The sequence below is a fragment of the Amblyomma americanum genome, chromosome 1, assembly GCF_052857255.1.
Source record: "Amblyomma americanum isolate KBUSLIRL-KWMA chromosome 1, ASM5285725v1, whole genome shotgun sequence".
Lineage (NCBI taxonomy): Eukaryota > Metazoa > Arthropoda > Arachnida > Ixodida > Ixodidae > Amblyomma > Amblyomma americanum.
This window is the reverse complement of record NC_135497.1, coordinates 57,828,808-57,844,416: the sequence shown is the minus strand read 5'-3', so window position 1 is coordinate 57,844,416 and position 15,609 is coordinate 57,828,808.

Here is a 15,609-nt window from a genome sequence, read left to right as displayed (position 1 = left end):
AGCTACTGCACTCCGTCACCCCAGATGAAGGAGCTGAGTCGGCTTCGAAACGTTGGGTTAAAATATAACATTTTTGGTTGGAGATGTGCACTTTGTAATAAATAAATATAATGCGCGAACTAGGCTACCAGTATTGGTCAACGGAAGGCTTTTAGGTTGCTTATGTCACGTGACCGCTTTGAGAGCACCTCGCGTATTCGGCTTAGCGGCGCCTTCTACTCTTCGCATCCGATCTGCACGTCTGAGTACGGCTGGTCTTACTCGCTCCCCGTCAGTTCGGCCTCCGTCAGAGTAAAGTGACCAGTCGAAGACACCGTGGAGCGGAGAAGCCCAGCTCATATGCTACGTCAGCTCACGCGACTGTTGCGGCTAGTCTTGTTCACCATGGCCTTGTTCATGCCCTTGCCACAGCGTTGCTGGTAATTCTCGCAGAGCGCTTTTATAACGAGAGCTACACTGGGCTACCAGTCAAGCATATCGCGGTACATGAGAGAGGACAGTTGTGCGCCTGCGCCGTTACCATGGCAACCGAATAGGAGCAGAGTGCGGTGTTCCCTTCACCTCCGCCGAGGCCGCGCGCCCGCTCCAGCGTCAAAGCCGAGCCTGACGTCACGCGGATGACCAGTTTTGCGCATGCGCCGATACCATGGTGACCAGAGACACCCCACAGCTGCGCTAAGTTCTTCGTCACTGCCTCGCCGCACGCCGCTCTATCACCCGAACCCCGCGTCGCATGCGCAGGATTGCGTTTAAATGGTGTAGATGTAGTGGGCGTCTGTATCACAACGTTTGACATGCATGCCTAGAAGGAGCATCCAGCCGCTGATAAACGGCGGTATGGACAAGAGAAGATTAACTGTCCAGATCCTGAGGTTATCGCCTGCCAGTTGGCTTGAACCAAACAAAAACTCTGGAGTCTGTGTACGTGAAACAAGGTATCACCGCTGTCAGACATCTCCCTTCGACGCGGTGAATAATGGTGAAGCCTGCTGTGTTCGGCTTCTGGAAAGCGGCATTATTATCCAATGGAGTCTACGTGGCATCGGGAACATCTGTCAAGCAGACGATTGATGTGGTTGCGACGTGTATACCAGCCTACGACATGGTTTCACAGTTGTGTGTGACTTTCGGTGATTTAAACAGGAAACAGGACTCTTTTAGTCAGTGTAGGAACGAAAAGTTTGACTAACTTAGCTTCGGACCCTCACGTCCAGACAACATAATGGGGAACTACTATAGAGCTTGTATACTAAAGAGGCTCTACCACATCGAAATACTGTATTGACCAAGGTAAGACCGCTGCATGCTACTTCATAGATCATCGGGCAGTCTTCGTCTCTGTCAAGCAAAAAGAATAAAAGATGTGTATACCCAATGTCTCTCATTGCTAAACATATAGTGACCACAACAAGCTCAGCCAGGGAAACGTACCTCTCGCTACGTATATATTGTCACCGACAAACATAGCTAGATGCGGGAAACACAGCCGTTTACTGGGGCGAGGTTTGGCGAACCGCCGCGCTTATTGGAGACAAAAAAAAGACGTTCGGCCACGCGCTGGGAGACAGGTTCGGCCACCAGGTAGCGCCGGCAGAATGTCAGCAGCGTGGCATTGCCCCCTCCCTTCCAAGAGGCATCGACCCGATGCCGCACGCGAGGCGCAAAAACATAAGGCGAAAGGTAGCAGCGCGAGTGTCTTCGCGGAAAGGGGCTAACGGGAGTAATATGGCTTTATTCGCGTCACGTGGACTAATTCGGATGTCGGTTGTCGAGACGACCGGACAGTTCCTTGAGAGAGCACCTCGTAGGTCACCGCGCTGAGGAGGCGTAACACCTGGTATGGACCACAGTAACGGCGAAGAAGCTTCTCAGAGCGCCCTCGCAAACGGATAGGACTCCATACGCAGACTTGGTCACCGGGTGTATAAATCACCTCCCTGTGGCGGAGGTTGTAGCGCTCGGCGTCAAGTTCTTGTTGGCACCGGATTCTCTGTCGAGCAACTAGGCGAGCGGCCTCGGCGTCCCTAACAAATTGTTCAGCTTCCATGACAAAAGAGGGAGTAGGTTCCGGAAGAAGCTTGGCGTCCAGCATGGTCAAGGCTTCGCGGCCGTGCACCAAATGGAACGGACTGAACCGCGTCGTTTCGTGGAGCGCAGTGTTTTACGCGAACGTATTGTAAGGCAGTACCCGGTCCCAGTTCGCATGGTACATACGTAGAATGCATATCGGCAATAGTCTTGTTAAGCCGCTCAGTGAGTCCGTTTGTTTGAGGACGGTAAGCTGTAGTCTTGCGATGGCTGGTGTCACTGAGTCAAAGTACCTCGCTTAGTAGTGCCGACGTAAACGCGGTGCCCTTGTCAGTTAATACGACTGTTGGGGCTCCGTGACGAAGCACAATGTTGTGAATGAAAAATGTGCAACTTCGGCGGCGGTGCCACGGGGAAGGGCCTTGGTCTCACAGTAGGGGCAGAGATAGTCACTGGCAACAGCAATATATCGATTATCCATGGAAGACTCCTTAAATTGGCAGAGTAAGTCCATGCCGACATGTTGAAATGGGAGGCGCGTGGGATCAATAGGCTGCAGGAATGCCACGCTGCTGACATTCGGCCGGCGCCACCTGGTGGCCGAACCTGTCTCCCAGCGCGTGGCCGAACGTCTTTTTTTGTCTCGAATGAGCGCGACGGTTCGGCAAGCCTCGTCCCCGTAAACGGCTGTGTTTCGCGCTTCTTGCTACATTTGTCGGTGACATTTGTTGGAGCCGTGCTGGGTACCATCTCATGTACGCTGACTCCGTCGAAATCCTTGACGCTTCTCCCCGACGTGCGGACGTCACACCTGTCCACAAAGCTAGCCGTCGTATGCGAGGCCTGCAACCTGAGTTTGAGCCACTGACAAGGCCTGTGCGAGCTATGACTTCCACCACTGGCAGCCAGACAGGTCAATACTCTGGCAGTGCCCCGCCGTTCGTCCTTCTCGCACCTCGGTCGCCACCATCCTTCCACGGCGACCGCTCCGAGGATATTGAAGATTGGTTGGCCAGTTTTGACCAGGTTGCTGCATTCAACCAATGGGACGGCGAGCGGAACCTGATGAAGGTTTATTTCGCGCTGAAAGACTCGCCGAAAACGTGGTTCGAGAACCACGAGGCATCCCTTTCCAACTGAGCAGCTTTTCGCCGTGAGCTGCTCGCTACATTCAGCTCGAACGAGCGAAAGGAAAATGCTGAAATTGCCCTTCGCTCCAGGTCTCGTTGGACAGCAGTACAACGAGAGCGTGGCCATGTTTATTGGGGGCATGACCCGCCTCTTCAATCGAGCCGACCCGGCTATGCCCGAAGCTACAAAAGTGCGGCACCTTATGTGTGGGGTAAAGGAGCAGCTGTTTGCTAGCCTCACGCGTGACCCTCCGAGAACCGCCGCCGCATTCGCCAAGGAAGCTGCGAGCATCGAAAGTGCATTGCAGGAAGGGAGTGCCCAATACGGCCGTCAGGCAAATGTGGCGGCCGCTCACTACTGCACGTCCTTACCAGGTCCCTCGGATGAGGCGCGGCGAGAGATTGTGCGGAGCATTGTCCGCGAAGAACTGCGGCAGCTCCACTTGGATCCTTCGTTGGCAAGCATACGTACTACAGGCGACGTCCTCCGTGACGGAATTCGGCGAGCGGTGCAGCCACCACCAGCACCACTATCGGAGCCGCAGGTGATGTCCTACAGCGATGCCCGGCGCCGACCAGCCCCCGCGCCGCAAGCGCTTCGTCCGGTTGCCGAACCACGACCACCCCATCGTTACCTGCGTCCCATCGAGCAGCAGCAGAACCTGCGCCCTCCTTTCAACGTAGGACCCCGCCCCCAGAGGGGGATGCCGACTCTATGGAGACCGAGTCTAATAACAAAGACTTATAAAGCATGCAGGAGGCAATTCAGCAGCTCGCTGAAAGCGTGACTGCCCTCATTAAAAGGATGGTGTCGATGGAAAGTGCACAGGCCGCGTTAGCTACGGTTAGACAGATTTCGCAGGAGCCCCGTCGGGCACCTTTACTTTCAAGCGCCGTCCCCGTCAACACGACGGTCGAATAGCCAATCCAAGGCAATCACCATGGCAGTAAATCCCAATAATTTGGTTGTTTAGCAGTGGAACTGTGCCAGTTTTTTTTAACGGCACAAAGCTCCGCTGCAGCAATTTGTTTCGGCACAGGCGGTCAAACCACACGTAATTCTGTTACAAGAAACTCTCGATGACGTGCCCACCTTCCCGGGACTCTGGTACGTATCGATACGGGAGGAGGAAAAGTGAGGTTTAGCAACCTTGGTCGCATGGAAGTGCTCCTTTCAAGTACACAATTACCACTTGGTAAAGCCAGGGCGGAGGTCATTATGGTCGAAATTATCCCTAACAGTTGGCTTAAGAGCAGCGTCTTCCTTTTAAACATATACAGCTCGCCGTCGGATCAACCGCAGTCATTCGCCACGATCATGACAAAGGCGGTGGCCCTGACCAAGGGGGCCCCCATAGTCATAGCGGGTGACTCCAATGCACCCCACGACGCCTGGGGATACCCCCGCCGATACACCAAGGGCAATCTCCTTCTCCAGGCAGTTTCTGACTGCTCACTCCAGTTGATTACGGATCCTCAATACCCCACGCGAACCGGCACGTCGGTAGTCCGAGACACCACTCCGGACCTGTCGTTCGTCAAGAACGCCCCCAGAGCAGGATAGCGAAATTTGCAAGAGAAACTGGGTAGCGACCACTTCATTGTGGAGCTTACCCTAACAATTAGCACAGCCTCTACCAGGGAGTTTAAAATGATGGACTGGGGTGCCTTCCGGGAAATGCGGAAGGCGGACAAGACCGACTACGATAATCTCGATAGTCTGTTCACAAGACTACAGCAGGACGTACAAGCTGTGACCAAGGTCGTTAGAACCGACCTAAATGTAGATCGAATGAACGCGCGCCTGGCGCACCTTTTAGAAGCCAAAAACTCCATCTTGAGCTGCTGGAGAACGCACAGACTCCACCGTCAACTCCGAAAGAAAATTGCACAGCTCAATCGTGCAATAGAAACTCATTCCATTGAACTGTCCAAACAGCAATGGAACGAAGTATGGTCCTCGGTTGATGGGCAAATGAGAGCGGGGGGCAAATGGAACCTGCTCAAACACTTACTCGACGATTCGCAAAGCAAAATCAATCAGAGTCTAGCCATTGATCGCATAGTTCATAATCAAACGGTGGCGGGCGTATCTGAAAATGTCCTCCTGCAAGAGTTGGCCGAAAAGTATCTCCCGCTGCGCCCCTCCGGTGACGAGGATTATCCTCCTTATCAGGGGGGAGCGGTGGGAGAGCTCGACGCCCCCTTCATGGAATTCGATGTCTGGGAGGTGCTCCTGACGCTCAATGGTCGCTCTGCTCCGGGCCCGGAAGGCATCTCCAATAAGCTCCTCCGAAACTTGGACGCACACTCGGTTGCGTTGCTCACCGAGGAAGTCAATAAAATCTGGGAAACGGGCCTCGTCCCCGACTCCTGGAAGACAGCCTCAGTGGTGTTCATCCCGAAGCCAGGCAAACCTCTTGCACCGGAGAACATGCGGCCCATCTCGCTCACGTCCTGCGTGGGCAAGGAGGCCGAACATGTCATTCACAACCGTATATCTGGGCACATAGAAATCAATAAGCTATTCCCTCACAACATGGTTGGCTTTCAGTCGGCACTCTCCACAAAGGACGTCATGCTACTTATAAAGAGGCAGATAATAGATGACGATACTAGGGATACTCGGGGCATCCTCGCCCTAGACTTGGCCAAGGCGTTTGATAACTCGCACCGCTTCGTGCTAGACGCCATCTCGGACCTGGGCCTTGTGCCACGATTCTATGTGTACGTTAGCTTTTTTGGCAGGGATCGCAAGGCCACTGTCAAAATAGGCCAAGTCAAATCCCAGGAATTTACATTGGGAGCGAGAGGCACTCCGCAAGGGGCGGTCCTCTCTCCCCTACTGTTTAACATCGCCATGAAGGGCCTCTCGGACAGACAAGCTGCAGTAAGCGGAACGGGTCACGCCCTCTGCGCGGATGATATTTCCGTGTGGTGCATGGGAGGTTCCGACGCTGCAGCTGAGAGTGCGCTCCAAGAGGCGCTCGACGTCACAGAACACTTCCTGCTAGACACGGGACTGAGTCTGTCACCAATGAAGTCCGAACTACTTTTGTATAGAAGGATGCAGCGATGGCGTAGAGGTAGAACATCCGCCTCGCGTGCAAGAGGACCGGGGTTCAAATCCTGGTGCCGCGAAATTCTCCACCGGGTTTTAAAAAAAAATCCGCGTGTCGATGGAATTGCATAACCAGGCCTGGAGTGCGGCCTTATCTCGGTGACCAGAACCGACAACGCACTCTCTCACCAGAGCAGGATTTGGCCACCCTGGTGTAGTACTTGGCCACAACCTTCTATGATCAAACCAATTAACCCTCGGCCCTCAGTCCCCAGCGGCTGTAGAGCAACTGACCACGGCGGCGGTCAGACCTGTGACGCAGCGGAGGATGCTAAGAATCTCTGGCTCCGGACAGGCCGCCATTGGAATCTGAACCTGGCAACGTTTAACGCTAGAACTTTAGCTAGTGAGGCTAGCCTAGCAGTGCTGTTCGAGGAACTAGCGGGAATTAAATGGGATGTGATAGGGCTTAGCGAAGTTAGGAGGACAGGTGAGGCGTATACAGTACTAAAGGACGGACACATACTGTGCTATCGCGGGTTAGAGGGTAGACGAGAACTAGGTGTGAGTTTCCTCATTAATAAGGATATAGCTGGCAACGTAGAGGAGTTCTACAGTATTAACGAGAGGGTAGCAGCTATAGTAATTAGGCTGAATAGGAGGTACAAGCTGAAAGTGGTGCAGGCCTACGCACCCACATCCAGCCATGATGACCAGACCGTTGAAAGCTTCTATGAGGACGTAGAATCAGCAATGAATAGAGTAAAATCGCAGTACACTGTACTGATGGGCGACTTCAATGCGAAGGTGGGCAAGAAGCAGGCTGACGACCACGCGGTGGGTGACTATGGGATAGGCTCTAGAAATAGCAGGGGAGAGTTATTAGTCGAATTCGCGGATAGAAATAATTTACGGATCATGAATACCTTCTTCCGCAAACGAGAAAACAGGAAGTGGACCTGGAAGAGCCCCAATGGTGAGATTAAAAATGAAATAGACTTCATACTATGCGCTAAACCTGGCATCATTCAGGATGTGGCCGTCTTCGGAAGGGTGCGTTGCAGCGACCATAGAATGGTAAGGTCTAGAATTAGCCTAGACTTGAAGAGGGAACGGAAGAAGCTAGCGAAGAAGAAGACCATTAACGAGTTAGCCGTAAGAGAGAAAGCACAGGAGTTTAGGATAGCGCTGCAAAACAGATACTCGGCTTTAACTGAGGAAGATGATCTTGATGTTCATTCAATGCACGATAACCTGACATCAATAATTACGGAGTGCGCAATAGAAGTAGGCGGTAGGACAGTTCGAAAAGATACCGGGAAGCTATCTCAGGTGACGAAAGATCTGATTAAGAAGCGCCAAAACATGAAGGCATCTAACACTACCGATAGAATAGAACTAACGGAGCTATCAAAGTTAATAAATAAGCGCAAGGTAGCCGACATAAGGAAGTTTAATATGGAGAGAATCGAGCATGCTCTAAAGAACGGAGGTAGCCTAAAAACAGTGAAGAGGAAACTAGGCATAGGTAAAAACCAGATGTATGCATTAAGAGACAAGCAGGGCAATGTCATTAGCAATATGGATAAGATAGTTAACGTAGCCGAAGAGTTCTACACAGACCTGTACAGTAGCCAATGTAATCAGAACGCTAATGAGAAAGACAGCAGTGCACAGCAATGCGTCATCCCGCCAGCAACGAAAGATGAAGTAAAGAAAGCCTTAGAAGCAATGAAAAGGGGAAAAGCAGCTGGGGAGGATCAGGTAACAGCAGATCTGTTGAAGGATGGAGGGGACATCGTGCTAGAAAAACTAGCCACCCTGTATACACAATGCCTTATGACCTCGACTGTACCAGAAGCTTGGAAGAATGCAAACATTATCTTAATTCATAAGAAGGGAGACGCCAAGGACATGAAAAATTACAGGCCGATCAGCTTACTATCCGTTGCCTACAAAGTATTTACTAAGGTAATCGCTAATAGAGTCAGGGCAACGTTAGACTTTAATCAACCAAATGATCAGGCAGGCTTTCGTAAAGGATATTCTAAAATAGATCATATTCACACCATCAATCAGGGGATAGAGAAATGCGCAGAATATAACCAACCTCTATATATAGCTTTCATTGATTACGAGAAAGCATTCGACTCAGTGGAAACCTCAGCAGTCATACAGGCATTGCGTAATCAGGGGGTAGAAGAGCCTTATGTTAAAATACTGGAAGATATATATAGCAACTGCACAGCTACTATAGTCCTCCATAAAGTCAGCAATAAAATTCCAATAAGGAAGGGCGTCAGGCAAGGAGACACGATCTCGCCAATGCTGTTCACCGCATGTTTGCAGGAGGTATTTCGAGGCCTGAATTGGGAACAGTTGGGAATAAGAATAAATGGAGAATACTTAAATAATCTGAGATTTGCTGATGACATTGCCTTGCTGAGTCACTCAGGAGGTGAACTGCAAATCATGATCAACGAGTTAGACAGGCAGAGCAGATCGATGGGTCTAAAAATTAACATGCAGAAAACCAAGGTAATGTTCAACAGCCTAGCAAGGGAACAACAGTTCACAATTGGCAGCGAGAGCCTAGAAATTGTGCCGGAATACGTCTACTTAGGGCAGGTAGTGACAGCTGATCCGGATCATGAGAGGGAGATAACTAAAGGATAAGAATGGGGTGGAGCGCATATGGCAAATTCTCGCAGATCATGAGTGGCAGTTTACCAATTTCCCTCAAGAGGAAAGTGTACAACAGCATAATCTTACCGGTACTCACCTACGGAGCAGAAACTTGGAGGCTAACGAAAAGAGATCAGCTTAAGTTAAGGACAACGCAGCGAGCCATGGAAAGAAAAATGATAGGTGTAACGTTAAGAGATCGGAAGCGGGCAGAGTGGGTGAGGGAACAAACACGGGTTAATGACATCCTAGTCGAAATCAAGAGAAAGAAATGGGCTTGAGCAGGGCATGTAATGCGAAGGCAAGATAACCGCTGGTCTTTAAGGGTAACGGAGTGGGTTCCAAGAGAAAGTAAGTGTAGCAGGGGGCGGCAGAAGGTTAGATGGGCGGATGAGATTAAGAAGTTTGCACGCAAAGGGTGGATGCAGCTGGCAAAGGATAGGGTTAATTGGAGAGACATGGGAGAGGCCTTTGCCCTGCAGTGGGTGTAGTAGGGCTGATGATGATGATGATGATGATGACTTTTGTATAGGCCCACCCGACGGGGGTTCCGTATTCCACACCCTTAGATCTAATTCCCATAGCCGTCTATACGAGGGACGGACAACAAGTCCACAGAGTGGATACCATAAGGGTCCTTCGACACTTGCTAGAATCTCGCGGGGGCAACTCACAGACTATAGCCCACATTACCTCCAAGACGGAGAATATGCTTCGGCTTATCCTCCGGGTCTCGAACCGCAGGGGGGGGGGGGTTGAGTGAGAGCAATCTCCTCTGACTCTACCACGCGTTTCTTATGAGACACGTTAACAATGTAGCCTCCGCGTTGCGCTGGTTTAAACGGAATGCGGCCAAAATCAACGCTCTTATGCGCAAAAGCATCAAGCGCGTGCTGGGCTTACCCATCACTACCAGCACCGCGTGTCTCATGCAACTAGGCATGCACAACACCCTGTCAGAGGTGATCGAGGGCCAACTAGTGGACCAAATAATACGACTCTCATCTCCGCGAGCCGGGAGACGCATCCTCGAATCCGTTGGATGTGGTCACCAGGAAATCATGGAGCGTAATGCGACCTTATCACCCATGGTACGAGATACGTTTCATGTAGATCCCATGCCACGTAAGGTCCACCCTCAATACAATGTAGGGCGCCGGGTAGCCCGGGCTCGTTCCCTATTAAAATAGACTGCGGCCACCCCGAATCTTGCATGTTTCGTTGATGCCGTCCAGTACGGGCGCTCTGATCAATATGCCTTAGTTTCAGTTGACTGCAATGGCACTCTCATTAACTCAGCATCCGTGCGGAAGGTTTCTGAAACAGTAGCCGAGCAGGTTGCTATAGCTCTAGCACTGAAGTACCCTCTACGTCCCAATACCTTTACAGACTCCATGTATGCAGCCCGAGCGTTCGCCTCTGGCTCGATTTCCAAGGAGGCGGCGGCCATCCTCGGCAGCGAGGGGGCTGCTGGTTTTCATATCATGAAATGGTTCTCGGCCCATATGGGAATGAATGTGCACTCTGAAGTTGTTAACGCCAATGAGTTGTTGCGTGACTGTACGCGAGGTCTTACACACCGCGGCGGTTCCGTTGGACTCACGGGCAGCGACTTAGGACTGTACAGGGATTTGCTTCTCACGTTCCTTGAAATCTTGGCACATTATCAACTTGCTCGACAGGCGTATCCGCTACCGCATCCTGCACTTACTAGACCACAATCGTCGGCCTTTCACATGCTCCAAACGGGGACGTTCCCCTCCAAGGGTCGATTCAGTCACTTCGCACCTAATGTAGAACCCCACTGTCTAGACTGTGGGGAGGCGTGCTGCTCTTGAACTCATATGCTCTAGCAATGCCCTGCGTTACGCACCTCATCGCTTACCACTCTATCTGACTGAGAGGCAGCCCTTAAGACCGGCGACCTCTCAGAGCAACTACGGGCTGTCCAGAGGGCTTGAGACAGGGCGGAGGACCACAATCTCCCGGCCCCGACGTGGGTGCGGCCCGCGACGTCTACAGGGACTCCCTGAAAGGGGAGATACCCTAACGCGGTTCCTCGGGACCATCAATAAAGTTTTTTGTCTGTGTCTCCTTTCAGCAAAGCGCACGTATGGCGAACATTAAACAATCGGCCGCTCTGCTACCTCTGCGGGGAGCCCAGCCATATTCTGCGGAATTGCCCGTACCGGCGGCTGGGTTTCAGAGGATTCCCACCGGACGCACCTCGACCGCGCTATGATTAAAGACCACCGGACATAGAGGAGTACCTGGCCACTCAGGTGCTGCCCCCGACCTCGAAGCTGTGTCAATCGCGATCGCCGTCCCCGAGGAGCTTTGCTTCGCCCAGCCTGCCCTCATCCTCTGGTCAGTTCAGAGGCACGTCCCCTCGCCGGGAACACTGAAGACGGCGCACTGTGGGGTTAGGGCCGCCCCCACTGCACAGAGTCAACAGCCTCCACCTGACGATTCGACGCGATGACCCGATCCGACGTGCTGCGAACGATTAGTTGCTGCTGAAATTTTAGTGAACGCCGACAGTCATGAAATGACCGCACTCGTTGATACCGGCGCTGATTTATCTGTGATGAGCAGGCAGCTCGCCACAACCCTCCGTAAGGTTATGACGCCTTGGTGTCGACCCGTGATCCGCACTGCTGGTGGTCATGTAGTGACGCCGATCGGCGTCTGCACCTGTCGCATCCAGATCCGTGGTCTTACTTTCACTGGTTCCTTTGCCGTATTAGGTGACTGATCTAAAGACCTCATTCTGGCCATGGATTTCCTTCAAGAGTATAGTGCGGTCATAGACCTTCTGGAACTCATGGTCTTTTTCCGCACAGCGAGCCGTTGACACCAACACCAAGCCCAACAGAGTAATGTTGCGCGTATGTGACGACCACATAACGATCCCTCCGCGAGCCAGCAAGTTCGTCACAGTCGAGTGTAATGACAGCACCGGCACTCTTGGGATCGCTGAAGCTAACGTTTGTGTCGCTCGAGGCCTAGTAGAATTTGCCGACGGTCGCACCGACATCTTAATCACCAACTTTACTCGTGAATCACAGCATTTAACGAAGACAGCGGTCATCGCCTATTTTGACGAGCTTGGAGAGTGTACCAGGCAGTTCTCTTTTTCCACCACGTCAGACCTCGACCAGACGAAGGCTACAGCCATTCCGACCGACGTAAACCCCACCTCTCGGCCAGTCAGAAACGCAGCGCGGAAAACCTCATATCTGCCTCCCCTGACTGTTTTGCATCGACTTCCAAGGTACGACAGACGCCGCATACCAAGCACCGAATTATTGTTACTCAAGACCAAAGACCACTTTGCCAGCGCCCTTATCGCGTGTCTTCAAAATAACGTGACGATATCCTGCCATAGCCAAGCTAAGCCACTGCCAATTTTTACTGCCAGTGGCGCACCGCGCACGTGGTGCCTGAAGTAGGTAGGTAGGTAACAACTAACGTGTTTATTTCTGAGGGAATTTAGGGAGGGGCTAGAGATCAGACGGACGCAAGCCCTTGCGCCGCAACGGCATCCGTAGCCCATGAGACCACCCTCTCGAGCGGCGGATTCCGAGCTATGCAGCATTGCCTCCCACTGGTCAGTTGTGCTAACTGTTGGGTGTGTGAAGGTTAGATTTTGACATTTCCAAAGGGGGTGCGTTAGTGTGGCTGATTGTGAGCAGAATTACTGGTTAATCCTTCTGTTGGTGTGGCTTTTCCTCTATGCATCCAAGTTCGCGCCATAAATAATAGAAAAACAAAGTGCTGCGAAATCACTGCCCTGACCGTTATTGAAATGCGGTGGCAGCAATAGTTGATAGGCTCTCACTACGGAGTCTACAAAGCAGAGACACACCCATTTCATTGACTAACCGAACGATGTTCCACAACCAGCGCTATGCATTCAGGAATCTCCAACAAATGCGCCGTGCAAAGCGAGCAGCCGTTTCCTACCCAGCGCTTTGATGTGAGTGTACTGCTACAGCACGTACTATCAGGGACAAAACTTCTAGGACGCGAGAAAAACTATTACACGCATGGGAACCATGTCTGCAAACGAGAACCTCATTTCCCTGCCAAGAGGCAGTGGTGGCCCATTCCCCGAAGCTACTGGTCTTGTCGATGAGTGTGTGTAAATAAGCATTTTTGGGCATAATAACAGGGCTCAGGGTCTGGAGTATGGCTACCGCGATAACACGTTGAACTCTCCGCAGCGAGCAACATCTCAGAGAAAGGGGTAATATTCTGTAGCGCAAGCGACCAAACCGCTTCGATCGCAGCGCCCTCGCCCCTTTTCGCCGCAAGAACACCTCAGCCAGCGCTGTCTGAGCCACACCCCAATCAATGCCTCCTAAAGAACATGCCAGAAGCGTCAGGGGTTTTCCTACCCACGGCCGGGCTCGAGTGGCGACGGCGCAGCGCGTTAACGCGCTCCCCTCGAGACCGGCAGTGTTCTGCCCGCCGTGAGGGCGCGTCCACCGCATGGCGGCGTGTCAGATGATCCTCAAATTTAAAGAAACGCTAAAATTTGAAGAATAAAATGCGGCACATAATTTACCGAAGGAGGATAGACCGCGGCTATGGCAATTGCTTCACTTGAGCAAAGAGAGTGGGAAACGGCAAAGAAGGTTCCTAGTGGCACGTCAACAGGACCAGGTACGGTATTCCGATTATGTTAATAAAGAAACTAGGACCGGAATCCAAGTAAACATTATTACAGGTAGTGAATAAAAAGATAGTGGAAGGGAAAGCCCCCGTTGAATGGCGATTAAGTAGAATGAACATGATATATAAGGAAAAGGGGACAAAGCTGACGTAAATAACTACCGTCCCATAACAGTGACATCTGTGGTTTACAGGGTGGTCATGCTGATTATAAAGGACAGATTGCAGGCTTAGGTGGAGAACGAGGGGGTGCTAGGGGAGTTAGAAAATGGGTTCCGGAAACAAAAGAGGTTGGAAGACAATCTGTGTTCATTGACGCAGTGTACACAGACTGCTCAAAAAGTGACACAGACCCCTATGACTAGCATTTCTAGATATTAGGGGAGCCTACGACAACGTTATTCAAGAGAATTTGTGGGACATGCTGGGCACATTGTATCTGGAAGATGGAGTAATTAATCTTTTAAAAGATATATACATACATATATATATATATATATATATATATATATATATATATATATATATATATATATATATATATATATATATATATATATATATATACATCGAAGTATAAGCTTCTTTTAAGGATACATTTTTATTTGACTCGACGTTTCGATCGGAGGACCGATCTTTTTCAAGAGTGACCATACAGTGCATGGGCGCGTGTTCTTATAGCATGGGACTTGACACGCAGAAGGCTTAAAAAGAAAGAAATAAAGAAAAGTAAAGAAAAGAAAAAAGGGGGAGGGGGCGGCCGGGAGAACGGCACACAACTGACACCTATGGCATATTAGGGAAGCAAAGGTGGCGCGTCGCGTACCCGGGAACTCACTGCACACACACACGCACACACAAAGCGAAAGAGGGAGGCCGGGCTTGGTGCGCACGCGGCTACTGCGACAAGAAAAAAGAAAAAGAGAAAAAGAAAGAGAGAGAAGCAAAAGCAGAGAAAAGGGGGAAAGCAAAGAAGAAATGTGGTGGGGCTTAACAAAAGAAGGGATGCGTCCGCCAATTGTGGGTTTCGGTATGCCTCTGTCCGCGTATGTGCGGCCCCGAGCGGCTCCGAAAGATGGCCCGGACGAGGCGGAACAGGTTGAGACCGCCCAAAGTGGCTCCACATGGTGACACGCGAGCCGCTAAAACCAGATGAGCTTCCCATAGGAATACCAGATGGAAAGGCTTGTTGACAGGATTGCAAAAAAACAAGAGATATAGCACAGAGAAATTTTAAAAAATAAAAAATATATATAGAAATATATAATGGACAAAAAAGAAGAAAGAGAAGGGGACATAAGGCCCTCGCGGGACCAAAGAATGAGTTGAACGGCAGATGGAAACAAGCCGAAACAGACATGCAACAGGGGTATGACCTCAGACGACTCAGTCAGTGGTGGTACTTTGTCTATTAGGGTTGAAATTTTCTTTGGTTTCTGCCATCGAAAGAGACGATAGGGTGCCATGGTATTCGTTGATGCCCTTTTGCACTGTGCTAAATTTGAAAATAAAGTGTGATTCGCGTTGTTCGCGCTCCCGGGTGTTTTTAAAGCTACTCTGCAAAATCGTTACTTTAGGTTGGCAAACTCATGGCCTTTTTCGCGGAGGTATCTCGATAGTGGGAGGCCAGGGACAGATTGAGTATGTGACCGGTGGTTATTAAATCTTAATCGGAAGGAATTGTCTGTTTGGCCAATGTACTGCATCTGACATTCGCCACACTCGAGCATGTAAACAACATTACTGGAATCGCAGTTTAAGTCCTCTCGGATAACATGTTTGAAATCTGAATGGGTACTTTTAGTAAGTGCTGTGGTTTGCATGTGTTTGCAAACTTGGCATCTGCTCTTTCCGCAAGTGGTGCAACCCACCGGCCTCGGTTTATTAACCGTTGAGTGCACAAGGTGATTTTGTAAATTTTTTGGCCTTCTGTATGTTACCCGGGGGACCAATGGAAAAATATTTGAGAGCCGCTTTCTTTGTTCTATGATATTGAAGTGTTTTTGAAGGATTTTGTTAATATTCGGT